The 14,371-nt window shown below is 44.5% G+C and overlaps 1 protein-coding gene across 1 annotated transcript in view; it reads right to left on the bottom strand.

Annotated features, from left to right (window-relative positions):
* The window catches only part of crlf1a (cytokine receptor-like factor 1a), an 85,726-nt gene that overhangs the window by 58,310 nt on the left and 13,045 nt on the right, over positions 1–14,371 (bottom strand).

Genomic DNA, 14,371 nt, shown 5'->3' with positions numbered 1-14,371 from the left:
GGTCTCGACTCTGGACAGCCAGTACTTGGTGTTCAAACTCACAAACTATTTTTTTTTTTTGCAAAGAATAATTAACTTAGAATTTCATGGCTGCAACATGTGCCTAAGTCAGGGGTCGAGAACCTTTTTGGTGTTGGGGCGGCATAGCTCGGTTGGTAGTGTGGCCGTGCCGGCAACTTGAGGGTTGCAGGTTCAATTCCCACTTCCGCCATCCTAGTCACTGCCGTTGTGTCCTTGGGCAAGACACTTTACCCACCTGCTCCCAGTGCCACCCACACTGGTTTAAATGTAACTTATATATTGGGTTTCACTATGTAAAGTGCTTTGAGTCACTAGAGAAAAGCGCTATATAAATATAATTCACTTCACTTCAAAGGACTGCACAAATCATTAAGACTACAACATCCTCGGAAGAACCCACAAAAGGGCAAGAAAAACTCACACCCAGTGGGCAGGGAGAATTCACACCCAGTGGGACGCCAGTGACAATGCTGACTATGAGAGACCTTGGAGAGGACCTCAGATGTGGGCAACTTCCCCCTTCTAGGGGACCGAAAGCAATGGATGTCGAGCGGGTCCAACATGATACTGTGAAAGTTCAATCCATAGTGGCTCCAACACAGCCGCGAGAGTCCCGTCCACAGGAAACCATCCCAAGCGGAGGCAGATCAGCAGCGTAGAGATGTCCCCAACCGATACACAGGCGAGCGGTCCATCCTGGGTCTCGACTCTGGACAGCCAGTACTTGGTGTTCAAACTCACAAACTATTTTTTTTTTTGCAAAGAATAATTAACTTACAATTTCATGGCTGCAACATGTGCCTAAGTCAGGGGTCGGGAACCTTTTTGGTGTTGGGGCGGCATAGCTCGGTTGGTAGAGTGGCCGTGCCGGCAACTTGAGGGTTGTAGGTTCGATTCCCGCTTGTGCCATCCTAGTTACTGCCGTTGTGTCCTTGGGCAAGACACTTTACCCACCTGCTCCCAGTGCCACCCACACTGGTTTAAATGTAACTTAGATATTGGGTTTCACTATGTAAAGCGCTTTGAGTCACTTGAGAAAAGCGCTATATAAATATAATTCACTTCACTTCAAAGGACTGCACAAATCATTACGACTACAACATCCTCGGAAGAACCCACAAAAGGGCAAGGAAAACTCACACCCAGTGGGCAGGGAGAATTCACATCCAGTGGGATGCCAGTGACAATGCTGACTATGAGAAACCTTGGAGAGGACCTCAGATGTGGGCAACCCCCCCCCCCCCCCCCCCCTCTAGGGGACCGAAAGCAATGGATGTCGAGCGGGTCTAACATGATACTGTGAAAGTTCAATCCATAGTGGCTCCAACACAGCCGCGAGAGTCCCGTCCACAGGAAACCATCCCAAGCGGAGGCGGATCAGCAGCGTAGAGATGTCCCCAACCGATACACAGGCGAGCGGTCCATCCTGGGTCTCGACTCTGGACAGCCAGTACTTGGTGTTCAAACTCACAAACTATTTTTTTTTTTGCAAAAAATAATTAACTTAGAATTTCATGGCTGCAACATGTGCCTAAGTCAGGGGTCGGGAACCTTTTTGGTGTTGGGGCGGCATAGCTCGGTTGGTAGAGTGGCCGTGCCGGCAACTTGAGGGCTGTAGGTTCGATTCCCGCTTGTGCCATCCTAGTTACTGCCGTTGTGTCCTTGGGCAAGACACTTTACCCACCTGCTCCCAGTGCCACCCACACTGGTTTAAATGTAACTTAGATATTGGGTTTCACTATGTAAAGCGCTTTGAGTCACTAGAGAAAAGCACTATATAAATATAATTCACTTCACTTCAAAGGACTGCACAAATCATTACGACTACGACATCCTCGGAAGAACCCACAAAAGGGCAAGGAAAACTCACACCCAGTGGGCAGGGAGAATTCACATCCAGTGGGACGCCAGTGACAATGCTGACTATGAGAAACCTTGGAGAGGACCTCAGATGTGGGCAACCCCCCCCCTCTAGGGGACCGAAAGCAATGGATGTCGAGCGGGTCTAACATGATACTGTGAAAGTTCAATCCAGAGTGGCTCCAACACAGCCGCTAGAGTCCCGTCCACAGGAAACCATCCCAAGCGGAGGCGGATCAGCAGCGTAGAGATGTCCCCAACCGATACACAGGCGAGCGGTCCATCCTGGGTCTCGACTCTGGACAGCCAGTACTTGGTGTTCAAACTCACAAACTATTTTTTTTTTTGCAAAGAATAATTAACTTAGAATTTCATGGCTGCAACATGTGCCTAAGTCAGGGGTCGGGAACCTTTTTGGTGTTGGGGCGGCATAGCTCGGTTGGTAGAGTGGCCGTGCCGGCAACTTGAGGGTTGTAGGTTCGATTCCCGCTTGTGCCATCCTAGTTACTGCCGTTGTGTCCTTTCGCAAGACACTTTACCCACCTGCTCCCAGTGCCACCCACACTGGTTTAAATGTAACTTAGATATTGGGTGTCACTATGTAAAGCGCTTTGAGTCACTAGAGAAAAGCGCTATATAAATATAATTCACTTCACTTCACTTCAAAGGACTGCACAAATCATTACGACTACAACATCCTCGGAAGAACCCACAAAAGGGCAAGGAAAACTCACACCCAGTGGGCAGGGAGAATTCACATCCAGTGGGACGCCAGTGACAATGCTGACTATGAGAAACCTTGGAGAGGACCTCAGATGTGGGCAACCCCCCCCTCTAGGGGACCGAAAGCAATGGATGTCGAGCGGGTCTAACATGATACTGTGAAAGTTCAATCCATAGTGGCTCCAACACAGCAGCGAGAGTCCCGTCCACAGGAAACCATCCCAAGCGGAGGCGGATCAGCAGCGTAGAGATGTCCCCAACCGATACACAGGCGAGCGGTCCATCCTGGGTCTCGACTCTGGACAGCCAGTACTTGGTGTTCAAACTCACAAACTATTTTTTTTTTTTTTGCAAAGAATAATTAACTTAGAATTTCATGGCTAAAACATGTGCCGAAGTCAGGGGTCGGGAACCTTTTTGGTGTTGGGGCGGCATAGCTCGGTTGGTAGAGTGGCCGTGCCGGCAACTTGAGGGTTGTAGGTTCGATTCCCGCTTGTGCCATCCTAGTTACTGCCGTTGTGTCCTTGGGCAAGACACTTTACCCACCTGCTCCCAGTGCCACCCACACTGGTTTAAATGTAACTTATATATTGGGTTTCACTATGTAGAGCGCTTTGAGTCACTAGAGAAAAGCGCTATATAAATATAATTCACTTCACTTCAAAGGACTGCACAAATCATTACGACTACAACATCCTCGGAAGAACCCACATAAGGGCAAGAAAAACTCACACCCAGTGGGCAGGGAGAATTCACATCCAGTGGGACGCCAGTGACAATGCAGACTATGAGAAACCTTGGAGAGAACCTCAGATGTGGGCAACCCCCCCAGCCCCTCTAGGGGACCGAAAGCAATGGATGTCGAGCGGATCTAACATGATACTGTGAAAGTTCAATCCATAGTGGCTCCAACACAGCCGCGAGAGTCCCGTCCACAGGAAACCATCCCAAGCGGAGGCGGATCAGCAGCGTAGAGATGTCCCCAACCGATACACAGGGGAGCGGTCCATCCTGGGTCTCGACTCTGGACAGCCAGTACTTGGTGTTCAAACTCACAAACTATTTTTTTTTTTTTGCAAAGAATAATTAACTTAGAATTTCATGGCTGCAACATGTGCCTAAGTCAGGGGTCGGGAACCTTTTTGGCTGAGAGAGCCAAAAAGCCCATCCATCCATCCATCATCTTCCGCTTATGCGAGGTCGGGTCGCGGGGGCAGCAGCCTAAGCAGGGAAACCCAGACTTCCCTCTCCCCAGCCACTTCGTCTAGCTCTTCCCGGGGGATCCCGAGGCGTTCCCAGGCCAGCCGGGAGACATAGTCTTCCCAACGTGTCCTGGGTCTTCCCCGTGGCCTCCTACCAGCTGGACGTGCCCTAAACACCTCCCTAGGGAGGCGTTCGGGTGGCATCCTGACCAGATGCCCGAACCACCTCATCTGGCTCCTCTCCATGTGGAGGAGCAGCGGCTTTACTTTGAGTTCCTCCCGGATGGCAGAGCTTCTCAACCTATCTCTAAGGGAGAGCCCCGCCACACGGCGGAGGAAACTCATTTCGGCCGCTTGTACCCGTGATCTTATCCTTTCGGTCATGAGCTTTGGGAACGGTGAGGATGGGAACGTAGATCGAACGGTAAATTGAGAGCTTTGCCTTCCGGCTCAGCTCCTTCTTCACCACAACGGATCGATACAACGTCCGCATTACTGAAGACGCCGCACCGATCCGCCTGTCGATCTCACGATCCACTCTTCCCCCACTCGTGAACAAGACTCCTAGGTACTTGAACTCCTCCACTTGGGGCAGGGTCTCCTCCCCAACCCGGAGATGGCACTCCACCCTTTTCCGGGCGAGAACCATGGACTCCGGAGGCAGTGGACGGGTACCAACGGGCCAAGCGGTGTGCAGCTTTAGCGGTGGCGGAGGCAAAAACTCGGACATGGGAAGAGTTCGGGGAAGCCAGCCGAAAAGCCAAAATATTTTAAAATGTATTTCTGTAAGAGCCATATAATATTTTTCTTAACACTGAACACAACTAAACGCGTGCATTTTTAAGCAAGACCAACATTTCTAGAGTATAATAGGTCTCTTATTTTTTGTAATAACATTGTTATTCTGGAGCTAACTGTTGAGGGGGCGTGGCCTGCGTGCCTGCAGCGAACTAGGGTGTGCCAGGACCAGCCTCGAAATCAGCGACAGGTGCGTAGATTTTTTTTTTTTCTTTGTCATGAAAAATGGAGGTTTTTGTGGTTGGCGCACTAATTGTAAGCATATATTGTGTTTTTTATGTTGATTTAGTAAATAAAAAAATAATAATTGTTTTTTGTTGTTGTTTTTTTTAAATAAAAATGAATTTAAAAATTCTTCTGCAGCTCGGTACCGGGCCGCGGCCCGATGGTTGGGGACCACTGGTCTAAAGAACCCCCAGGGGGACAAGCCCCAAAATAACCAATAATAAATAAATAACTAATTACCATTACGCAACTTCTTGAACAGGTGCGGTTGAAAACAGATGGATGGATTAAAAATGCATGAGAATGTTTTATATTTTGAACGTTATTTTTAACACCGTGATTACAAGTGGAATTATTCATTACTTATCGTGTTAAGCAATGTCTGCTCAGATTTGTCTTAGAGCCAGATGCAGTCATCAAAAGAGCCACATCTGGCTCGCGAGCCATAGGTTCCCTACCCCTGGTCTAAGTAGTTGGGAAAGGGCATGTTCACCACTGTGTTACATCACCTTTTCTTTTAACAACACTCAATAAATGTTTGGGAACTGAGGAAACTAATTGTTGAAGCTTTGAAAGTGGAATTCTTTCTCATTCTTGTTTTATGTAGACCTTTAGTCCAGGGTCTCTATTTTCTCTATTTTATGCTTCATAATGCGCCACATGTCTGGACTGCAGGCGGGCCAGGAAAGTACCCGCACTCTTTTACTACGAAGCCACGCTGTTGTAACACGTGGCTTGGCATTGTCTAGCAGGGGCGTCCATGATAACATTGCTTGGATGACAACATATGTTGCTCCAAAACCTGTATGGACCATTCAGCATTAATGGTGCCTTCACAGATGTGTAAGTTACCCATGCTTTGGGCACTAATACACCCCCATACCATCACAGATGCTGGCTTTTCAACTTTGCGCCGATAACAATCCGAATGGTTATTTTCCCCACCACATCCACAGTTTCCAAATATAATCTGCAATGTGGACTCGTCAGACCACAGAACACTTTTCCACTTTGCATCAGTCCATCTTAGATAAGCTCGGGCCCAGCGAAGCCGGCGGCGTTCCTTGGTGTTGTTGATAAATGGGTTTTGCTTTGCATTGTAGAGTTTTAACTTGCACTTACAGATGTAGCAACCAACTGTAGTTACTGGCAGTGGTTTTATGAAGTTTTCCAGAGCCCATGTGGTGATATCCTTTAGACACTGATGTCGGTTTTTTGATGCAGTACCGCCTGAAGGATCAAAGGTCCGTAATATCATCGCTTACGTGCAGTGACTTCTCCAGATTCTCTGAACTTTTTGATGATTTTTACGGACCGTAGATGGTAAAATCCCTAAATTCCTTGCAATAGCTCGTTGAGAAATGTTGTTCTAAAACTGTTCGACAATTTGCATACAAAGGGGTGTACCTCGCCCCATCCTTGTTTGTGAATTACTTAGCATTTCATGGAAGCTGTTTTTATACCCAAATATTGCACCCACCTGTTCCCAACTAGCCTGCACACCTGTGGGATGTTCCAAATAAGTGTTTGACGAGCATTCCTCAACTTTATCAGTATTTATTGCTGGCACCAAATTCTAAAGTTAATGTTTATTCGCAAAAAAAAAGTTTATCAGTTTGAACATCAAATATGTTGTCTTTGTAGCATATTCAACTGAATATGGGTTGAAAAGGATTTGCAAATCATTGTATTCCGTTTATATTTACATCTAACACAATTTCCCAACTCTTATGGAAACGGGGTTTGTATGTTAGCTACCTCTCTTTGTTTATAATTTCTATTTTCTGCTGGATCTACTCTCTATCTTATGCTGTAGCTGTTACATATACTGTAATATTATACATGGTAATTGTTATATATTGTATACATGATATAAACATATAATCTAATATATCAGTATATATCATATACTGTACATATGCAAATATTACATACATGTTATATTTCATATTGCTAATACAGTACATTTTTAGTCTATTTTATACCTGCATTATCCTTTCCATCCTTACACTTTCCATCCTTTGTAACTAGGTGGAACAATTTCCCTTTGTGGATCATTTAAAGTTTGTCTAAGTCAGGGCTCTTTGATCACTCTGATGTGACTCAGCTGCAAATTTGTCGACCCCCCCCCCCCCCCCCCCCCCCCCCCCCCCCCCCCGATTTTTCCGGGAGGTTTCCCAATTTCAGTGCCTCTCTCAGAAATCTCAAGGCGTAAAACATTCTCTGATTTTCTCCCGCATCAATATTGAGGGTGTGCCGTGAAAGCAATCTGCTATACTATTTCTGCTAACACACGTGAGCGACTGCAAGCCATACCTGGTCAACGACCATACAGGTTACATTGAGGGTACCCGTTTAAACAACTTTAACACTCTTTCCAATATGCACCACACTGTGAACCCACACCAAACAAGAATAACAAACACATTTCGGGACAACATCCGTAACGTATGACAACATAAACACAACAGAACAAATACCCAGAATCCAATGCATCCCTTACTCTTCCGGGCTACATTCCCGCCCACCTCAACCGACGCACGGAGTTTGAGACCCCTGCCCTAATAGGAGCAAAGCATTTTTGGTTGAAAAAAAAGACATAAAGAAGTAAAATACAGCACTATGTCATCAGTTTCTGATTTATTAAATTGTATAACAGTCCAAAACATTGCTAATTTGTAGTGGTTTTTCTTGAACTACTTGGAAAAAAAGAAAAAAAGAACTAAAAACTTGTTGAAAATGAACAAGTGATTCAATTATAAATAAAAATTTCTACACAGCAACTTAAAGTGTCCTCTTTGGGGATTTTAATAGAGATCCATCTGGATTCATCAACTTCATTCTAAACGTTTCTTCACAAAAAAAAGAAATCTTTAACATCAAGTAAAGTGAAGTGAATTATATTTATATAGCGCTTTTCTCAAGTGACTCAAAGCGCTTTACATAGTGACACCCAATATCTAAGTTACATTTAAACCAGTGTGGGTGGCACTGGGAGCAGGTGGGTAAAGTGTCTTGCCCAAGGACACAACGGCAGTAACTAGGATGGCACAAGCGGGAATCGAACCTGCAACCCTCAAGTTGCTGACACGGCCACTCTACCAACCGAGCCATGCCGCCTCACAATATCAATATTTATGGAACATGTCCACAAAAAATCTAGCTGTCAACACTGAATATTGCATTGTTGCATTTTTTTTTTACAGTTTATGAACTTACATTCATATTTTGTTGAAGTATTATTCAAAAAATATATTTATAAAGGATTTTTGAATTGTTGTTATTTTTAGAACATTTTTTAAAAATCTCACGTATTCCTTGGCATACCTTCAAGTACCCCCTTTTGAGAACCACTGCACTAAAACATGCATCTCAAAAAAAATACTTTCATGAAGTTTATTCATGAATAGCAAAGACATATTTTATTAAAAAAAAAAGTTGTATTTTTATTTCCGAATTAAAATAAAATCTTAAACACACAATCTGCATAGTCATGCTTTGTAGCCTACTGTAAAGCATGTGAATCTTTTTTTTCATTTTTTGTACAGCTTCTGTTTATTTTGAAGATGGCTACAAGATGATATGACGTTTTCAAAAAGGCCAACAGGACTCATAAACGTGGAAAATTTGCGGAACACTACCAAATAATGAGGTGAGAGTTTAAGACCGCCGGCGATAAAAAGTTCCACCTCAAACTGTTAACCGCGGCGCATTTAAAGGTTACACTCATTCATCACAACAACAGTAATGTGCAATTAGCGCCTCGTAATAAACAGGAAGTGTTGCCCCCCGCTCCTCTAGTGCGGCCTTTAAAGGGGAACATTATCACCAAACCTATGTAAGCGTCAATATATACCTCGATGGTGCAGAAAAAAGACCATCTATTTTTTTAACCGATTTCCGAACTCTAAATGGGTGAATTTTGGTGAATTAAACGCCTTTCTGTTTATTGCTCTGGAGGGGATGACGTCAGAATGTGACGTCGCCGAGGTAACACACCCACCATTTTAATTTTCAACACATTGTAAACATTGGGTCTCAGCTCTGTTATTTTCCGTTTTTTCGACTATTTTTGGGAACTTTGGAGACATCATGCCTCGTCGGTGTGTTGTCGGAGGGTGTAACAACACTAACAGGGAGGGATTCAAGTTGCACCACTGGCAAGAAATCTGCCGCCAGACCCCCATTGAATGTGCCAGAGTGTCTCCACATTTTACCGGCGATGACAGACATGGCACAGAGATGTATGGATAACCTGCAGATGCATTTGCAACGATAAAGTCAACGAAATCACAAAGGTGAGTTTTGTTGATGTTGACTACCATGAATTGATTAACGTGGACCCCGACTTCAACAAGTTGAAAAACTTATACGGGTGTTACTATTTAGTAGTCAATTGTACGGAATATGTACTGAACTGTGCAATCTACTAATACAAGTATCAATCAATCAAAGACATATGTGCTAATCAGACATATTTGGTTGCGGCGTGACTGTCAGCTAATCGATGCTAACATGCTACGCTAATCGATGCTAACATGCTTTTTACCGGCGGTGCTAAAGCAGACATGGCACAGAGATGTATGGATAACCTGCAAATGCATTTGCAACTATAAAGTCAACGAATTAACAAAGGTGAGTTTTGTTGATGTTGACTGCCAGCTAATCGATGCCAACATACTACGCTAATCAATGCTAACATGCTATTTACCGGCGGTGCTAAAGCAGACATGGCACAGAGATGTATGGATAACCTGCAGATGCATTTGCAACTATATTACGTTTTCTTCCACCCACATTTAATGCGAAACAAACACTTACCAACCGACGGATTTAAGTTGCTCCAGTGTCACGAGATGCGAAAGTCCTGATCGTTTGGTCCGCACATTTTACCGGCGATGCTAACGCAGCTATTCGGCCATGCTATGGCTATGAATAGCGTCAATAGCTATTCGCTCAATAGCTTTAGTTTCTTCTTCAATTTCGTTTCAATACATGCGTAATCTGTTGAATCGCTTAAGCCGCTGAAATCCGAGTCTGAATCCGAGCTAATGTCGCTATATCTTGCTCTGCTATTCGCCATTGTTTGTTTACATTGGCAGCACTGTGTGACGTCACAGGGAAATGGACAGTCGCATCGCAAATAGCGAAAATCAAGCACTTTAAAGCTTTTTTAGGGATATTCCGACACTGGTAAAATTTTGAAAAAAACTTAAAAAAAATACAACATGCCACTGGGAACTGATTTTTATTGTTTTTAACCCTTTTGAAATTGTGATAATGTTCCCCTTTAAAGCAAGAACGACTTAACAACTAATCCTGTCTGGCTTGCCCCTGACAGTTTGTTTGTGTTTTAGTTTTTCCTCTGTGTGTGTTAAGTATTCCCTGTCTTTAGTTCCTGTCAGCGCTCTTATTTTATCTGTTTCCTGTTTTTTTTCCCTGTGCGCTGATTGACACCTGGCCACACCTGGTGTCAATCAGCCCGCTTCTATTTCTACCTGCTTTTGTCCTCCAGTCAGGGCTGGATTATTGTCGCTCTTGTCGTTGCTACCTGTCGTGTCGTATCATATCGTGTCAAAGCAGCGTTGCGGTAAGCTATATTTGATAGTGGTTTGTAGCTTACTGTCTTTTGTTCCCTGCTTCCAAGTTTGTTTTTAGACCAGTTGATCTGCCGTTTCTTTTCTTTTTCTCCTATGTCCCACTCTCCCTTGTGGAGGGGGTCCGGTCCGATCCGGTGGCCATGTACTGCTCGCCTGTGTATCGGCTGGGGACATCTCTGCGCTGCTGATCCGCCTCCGCTTGGGATGGTTTCCTGCTGGCTCCGCTGTGAACGGGACTCTCGCTGCTGTGTCGGATCCGCTTTGGACTGGACTCTCGCGACTGTGTTGGATCCATTATGGATTGAACTTTCACAGTATCATGTTAGACCCGCTCGACATCCATTGCTTTCGTCCTCTCCAAGGTTCTTAGTCATCATTGTCACCGACGTCCCACTGGGTGTGAGTTTTCCTTGCCCTTATGTGGGCCTACCGAGGATGGCGTAGTGGTTTGTGCAGCCCTTTGAGACACTAGTGATTTAGGGCTATATAAGTAAACATTGATTGATTGATGTACGACTTCTGTTTCCTGCTCGATACCTGCTAGCTCCCACGCTAGGCCTTTTTGTTTTTGCTAGCTTCCATGCTAAGCTCCGTTTATTTTCTAGTTCCCATGCTAGCTCTCTTTGGTTGTTATCCGCCTCTTGCACGCTTTTTGTCGTACTCCTTTGGTTTGTTCTTGTCGTAGTAATTGTATTAAATCATGTTTTCTCACTCCATGCCTGCCTCCTTCTCTGCATCTTGGGTTTCGTCACAAACTAACCCGATAAATCCAGCTACTTATGCGCGGAAAGGCACATAACTTTGATTTATTTACATTATACTGTGCGCCCGCCGCCAAACATTCTCTCAGACCTGAGCTAATGATGTCACTGTTTTGATGCGGTTCGTAAAAAAAAAAAAAAAAAAAACCTCTCTGCCTTTTCCCTCCATGTGTTAAAGGAATTACGGCCTGCAGACTTGTTGAAAGCCAGCCTCCCGGGAGCTGCTGCAGGGATACGAGGCATTTATACTTCAGCGGCAGCTCGTCAATAACCAGACACATAAGTGGCATTGGGGCTTATGTCGGACAACTTTGGGGCAATTATGTCGGACAACTTAGGGGCAATTGTTGTATTTTTAGGAATACCCTTAATGGTACTTAGTACTTTACCACCCTTGACGTTAGGTCTGGGGAAAAAGGGAAAACTGTTACAATGTACTGCAACAAAGTGTACCTTGCCGTTGTATTACGGTGCGGATGTTCTCCCAAAATGCGTTGGTCATTTTTGTTTGGTGTGGGTTCACAGTGTGGCACATATTTGTAACAATGTTCAAGTTTTTTTTACGGCCACCCTCAGTGTGACCTGTGTAGCTGTTGATCAAATATGTCTTGCAACAGCACACGTTTTTTTGGATTGACCGATACTTTTATTAGTAGATTGCACAGTTCAGGGCCTTCACGGTGGGAGAGGGGTTAGTGCGTCTGCCTCACAATACGAAGGTCCTGCAGTCCTGGGTTCAAATCCAGGCTCGGGATCTTTCTGTGTGGAGTTTGCATGTTCTCCCCGTGAATGCGTGGGTTCCCTCCGGGTACTCCGGCTTCCTCCCACTTCCAAAGACATGCACCTGGGGATAGGTTGATTGGCAACACTAAATTGGCCCTAGTGTGTGAATGTGAGTGTGAATGTTGTCTGTCTATCTGTGTTGGCCCTGCGATGAGGTGGCGACTTGTCCAGGGTGTACCCCTCCTTCCGCCCGATTGTAGCTGAGATAGGCGCCAGCGCCCCCCGCGACCCCGAAAGGGAATAAGCGGTAGAAAATGGATGGATGGATGCACAGTTCAGTACATATTCCGTACAATTGACCACTAAATGGTAACACCCGAATAAGCTTTTCAACTTGTTTAAGTCGGGGTCCACGTTAATCAATAGTCCTCAATAACCAGATACATCATATAACTGGGTTTAAACAATGTTTTTACAGGATGTAGGTGGCGCTAAAGACAGCGAATGTTGTTGGTTGGGAGAAAATCGACAGGATTTCTAGAGAATGGATGCCCTGAAATTCAGGGGTTTCCCGGGAAAATTGGGAGCATTGGCTAGTATGGCGATGCCAAGCGGCGTTCATGCGTTCATATTAAACTCGCACTAGCATTAAAGGCCTACTGAAACCCACTACTACCGACCACGCAGTCTGATAGTTTATATATCAATGATGAAATTTTAAAGGGGAACATTATTACCAAACCTATGCAAGCGTCAATATATACCTTGATGGTGCAGAAAAAAGACTATGTAATTTTTTAACTGATTTCCGAACTCTAAATGGGTGAATTTTGGTGAATTAAACGCCTTTCTGTTTATCGGTCTTTTAGCGATGACGTCAGAACGTGACGTCACCGAGGTAACACACCCGCCATTTTAATTTTCCAAACATTACAAACACCGGGTCTCAGTTCTGTTATTTTCCGTTTTTTCGACTATTTTTTGGAACCTTGGAGACATCATGCCTTGTCGGTGTGTTGTCGGAGGGTGTAACAACACTAACAGGGAGGGATTCAAGTTGCACCACTGGCAAGAAATCTGCCGCCAGACCCCCATTGAATTTGCCAGAGTGTCTGCACATTTTACCGGCGATGACAGACATGGCACAGAGATGTATGGATAACCTGCAGATGCATTTGCAACGATTAAGTCAACAAAATCACAAGGGTGAGTTTTGTTGATGTTGTTGACTTATGTGCTAATCAGACATATTTGGTCGCAGCATGACTGCCAGCTAATCGATGCTGACATGCTATGCTAATTGATGCTAACATGCTATTTATGCTAGCTGTATGTACATTTGAAACTAGATACCCACATCTAATGCGAAACAAACACTTACCAATCGACATATTTAAATTGCTCCAGTGTCACAAGATGCGAAAGTCCTGATCGTTTGGTCCGCACATTTTACCGGCGATGCTAATAAGGCAGCCATGCTATGGGCCACTTCATTAGGTACACTCATGCTATGGCCGAATAGCGTCAATAGCTATTCGCTCAATAGCTTCAGTTTCTTCTTCAATGTTGTTTTCGCTATCGGCCTCCATACTCCGACCGTCTGTTTCAATACATGCGTAATCTGTTGAATCGCTTAAGCCGCTGAAATCCGAGTCTGAATCCGAGCTAATGTCGATATATCTTGCTGTGGTAACCGCCAAGTTGTTTGTATTGGCAGCCCTGTATGACGTCACAGGGAAATGGACAGTCGCATCGCAAATAGCGAAAATCAAGGACTTTAAAGCTTTTTTTTCGGGATATTCCGGGAGCTGTACAGTTTTGAAAAAAACTTCGAAAAATAAAACAAACCACTGGGAACTGATTTTTACTGTTTTTAACCCTTTTGAAATTGTGATAATGTTGCCCTTTAACATTACAACATGTGTCAATACGGCCAGGTTAGTTTACTAAATAACAATTTTAAATTTCCCGCGGAGTTTCTTGTTGAAAACGTCGCGGAAAGATGACGCGTGTTTGTGACGATATTGGTTGGAGGGGACATATTAGCCCAGCACCACTTATGGCTAAAAGTTGTCTCTTTTCATCGCATAATTACACAGTAATTTGAACATCTGTGTTGCTGAATCTTTTGCAATTTGTTCAATTCATAACCGAGACGTCAAATAAGAATGCTGTTGGTGGAAAGCGGTGGATTGCAACTGCCTTTAGGTCTAAAAGTAACCTGACTAGCTTGTTCTGGGATGTTTGGAGTCTAGATTTGAGGGTTTTGGAGGTGCTGGGGTACCAGGAGGTGCGAGCGTAATCGAAAAAGGGTTGAATGAGAGTTCCCGCTAGAATCTTCAAGGTGCTTTTGTTGACCAGAGAGGAGATTCTGTAGAGAAATCTCGTTCTTTGGTTGACCTTTTTTGATGGTGTTGCAAACATTATTTGGTCTTCAGTTTTAATGTTATTAACAAAC

The sequence above is a fragment of the Nerophis ophidion genome, linkage group LG03 (genome assembly GCF_033978795.1).
Source record: "Nerophis ophidion isolate RoL-2023_Sa linkage group LG03, RoL_Noph_v1.0, whole genome shotgun sequence".
Lineage (NCBI taxonomy): Eukaryota > Metazoa > Chordata > Actinopteri > Syngnathiformes > Syngnathidae > Nerophis > Nerophis ophidion.
Note: the sequence above shows the minus strand (reverse complement) of the source record. Positions and strands in the feature narration are given on the sequence as shown.